This window comes from Lactuca saligna, chromosome 6, assembly GCF_052625555.1.
Source record: "Lactuca saligna cultivar CGN05327 chromosome 6, ASM5262555v1, whole genome shotgun sequence".
Lineage (NCBI taxonomy): Eukaryota > Viridiplantae > Streptophyta > Magnoliopsida > Asterales > Asteraceae > Lactuca > Lactuca saligna.
The window spans coordinates 77,557,062-77,560,418 of NC_136422.1; the positions used below are offsets into that span (position 1 = coordinate 77,557,062).

Genomic DNA, 3,357 nt, shown 5'->3' on the forward strand with positions numbered 1-3,357 from the left:
TTTTTTTATTTATCATATATATATATATATATATATATATATATATATATATATATATATATATATATATATATATATATATATATATATATATATATATATATATATATATATATATATATATAAAATAAAATTAGGTCCAAGTGAAAAATATAGATATTTTGCGAAAATATGAAAACATATTTTATTTTATAAAGATGAAACACATGTATTTTGGAATTTAAATTCATTAGTAATAAATTTAAGATAATAAATTTATATGGGACGGTGTTATGGTAATATATATATATATATATATATATATATATATATATATATATATATATATATATATATATATATATATATATATTAAAAGTGGTTTTAACAATCGTTTTTTATTTTTTTTTTCACGTTTTTAATCATTTTTAAATTCAAGTTTTCATAATAAAAAAGTCAAAAAACATGTTTTATTAATATGAAATAATTACTCATGTATTATTCATTATGATCATGTAGTTCAAAATATGGATGAATTTTTATCCATAATATAAGGTTGAGGTGACACAATCTCACATATTGTTCTTGTTTCATGCTTTCATAAATTATTTATATTTTCACATGAGCCCTCATATATATATATATATATATATATATATATATATATATATATATATATATATATATATATATATATATATATATATATATATATATATATATATATATATATATATATATATGTTTAATCAAGAACCATTCACCACAAGGAAAAAGGCCATTACCGACGACAAAAGTCGCCGGTAAAAGTCCCAAAAATCGCCGGTACTGATAATAGCGGCGACGCGTCGCCTGTAATGAGTCGCCGCTACTGCCTCGTCGCTATTGATCAGTTTGTCGCCGCTAATGAGTAGTGTCGCCGGTAATGAGTCGCCGCTACTGCCTCGTCGCTATTGATCAGTTTTTCGCCGCTAATGATAATAGTCGCCGCTATTAGTATGTCGCCGCTAATGAGTAGTGTCGCCGCTAATAATGTTGTCGCCGGGAATGATATTTGTCGCCGGTGAAAGTGTCGCCGGCAAAAGTGTCGCCGGTAATGAGCTCTGTCACCGGTAAAAGTGTCGCCGGTAATTTGTTTTCAATTTTTTTTTAAATAATGATTTTCGTTGCCGGTGATAATATCGCAGGTAAAAGTGTTGTCGGTGATAATATCGCAGGTAAAAGTGTCGCCGGTAATAACAATAATCGATTAAATATCAAAACCAATAGTGTCGACGCTAATTACAAAACAAACATCCTATTAAATATCAAACATAATAGTGTCAAACAAACATCCTATTACAAACAAACATCCAAAATACAATTAAATATCAAAAGTCCTACTATCCGAGTAGCAAAACAACAAAATTTTTACAATCTACTAAGTAGCAAAACGAGAAAACATATGCAAATAAAACCCATTCTTACATACCCTCATCGCCGTTCCCATCGTTTCCTTGATTATTTTGGGATTGAAAAAACGAATAAAGCTCATCCCTACATGTCGGGTCGGCGAGCATTGCACGAAGATTTTCCAACTACATAATTAATAACAATATATATAAACTTATAAGTTAGATCGTCAAACATAAACAAAAACTATCAAAATACATTGTTATTTTTAAAGTAAGATAGAAAACCAAAGTACATTGCTATATTTTGCACTTGGGACAAAAACCAAATTACCAAACTTTTTAGCAAATAACCACCACAAAACCAAAACTACCAAATCAACATGCATTTTACGATGCTAAAGTAGATTGCTATTTTACCTGTGATGGTTGTGATGGTTGCGAAGGCTGTGGAATCGTCGGGAGACCAGAAGGTTTGCGGCCAATGCCTCTAATGTGGCCACGTCGCTCTCCTAATACTTTCTCGAACGTAGCTCTTTCTTGAGTTGGCGTAAACTCACTTTCACCTTGAGTTTGTTCTAGCAGCTCTTCAACTAACCGATTCTGTAACTCCCAAAAGTGAGTAACAATTAAGTATAAATAAACATTTAAATATATGATAAAATTATAATTAAATACTTACATATTGTTGTTCCGATTCAGCAGTAACAAATACACCATTCTTATCGGTATGAGCTTTGCGAAATGTTTCCACTCTCTTAAGGTTCTGTTTAACTTTAAAAATTAGATTATATTTTAAATAAATAATTACATGTATCGTACGGTACCTTCTTATAGCAAGTACTGCTATACGAGCTCGAACCCCCACGATTCACAATTGTTTGCTTTTCACGGATTTTTTTGTTCCTTTCTGAAGCAATTTTGTGTTCGTCAGTTTGAAAATACTCAACTCTCTTCTCTCAGTTATCAACAAGCATACCATCCGGAGGATTTGCCAATGCTCTCGGGATATCTTCATACCCTCCGACCATCTTGAAATATTCTTTTGCGTCGGCTTTACGCTCTCGAAAACCTCTTAACAAGGCTGCTTGAAAACTCTCTGTCAATAAAGTAGTTTGTGCATCCTGGTACATTTGATTGAGATCAAACTTTGTCTACAATAAAAAAAAAGTTAACCAAGTAAGAAACAATTATAGTTAAACCTATAAAATATATTTAAATAAACAATTACCGCTAAATGTTGTAATACAGTGTCCTTTATATCAGGGGAAACACTTTTCCAACTCCATTTGTCGAAAGGGACCATCTGCCACATTGTTTTCCCAACTTCTCGGGAAAACATGTCTCCCGCCTCTCCTACAGGATTAAATGTGATATCCCTATCAAATTGCATGGCTATTGGTTTCCCCTGGTTCTGCAAGATTGCTTTTTCAAGCTTTATATTTTTTGCTTTTCCTCGAGCTTTCCTTCGGGCACGTCCCTCAACTACAAATGCAATTAAAAATTATTAGAAACGACATTTAATTTATGATAATTGAACGAAAATAGTAAATAAAAATTCATGATAAGACTTACCGTCCTGCTCGTGCTGGCTAGGACCTCTACCACCTGGGAAAGGTGGGTCCTCAGCTCCATCTCCCCCATGTCCACGACCCATGACAGCAGCCATGGTAAACATAAACAACAGCCACACTCTCATCATTTCCTGAAAAATTATAAGATATACAAATACAATTTTTATTATAGATACACATTACATAGAAATAAACATTTAGATAGGAATAAACATTTCCATTTAAACTAGAAATCCAAATACAGTTCATATTACAAACACATATTACAAATACATATTACATAAGAACTATTCTAATCAGAATCTTCCTCATATCCTTCAGTGTCTTCTTCGGTATCATAGTCAGAATCGGTGTCATCGTAATCAGTATCGCAATCAGAAACATCATTGACTCTACCAGTTGGCGGAGGAACT

The 3,357-nt window shown here is 31.9% G+C and overlaps 1 long non-coding RNA gene across 1 annotated transcript; it reads right to left on the minus strand.

Annotated features, from left to right (window-relative positions):
- Positions 1–1,807: 1,807 nt before the first annotated feature.
- Positions 1,808–2,302, minus strand: LOC144999946 (uncharacterized). The gene is made up of 3 exons (XR_013661059.1): positions 2,198–2,302; positions 2,053–2,136; positions 1,808–1,973 (listed from the first exon to the last, which is right to left on the minus strand). It is a non-coding gene; the product is annotated as an uncharacterized LOC144999946 (long non-coding RNA).
- Positions 2,303–3,357: the final 1,055 nt, after the last annotated feature.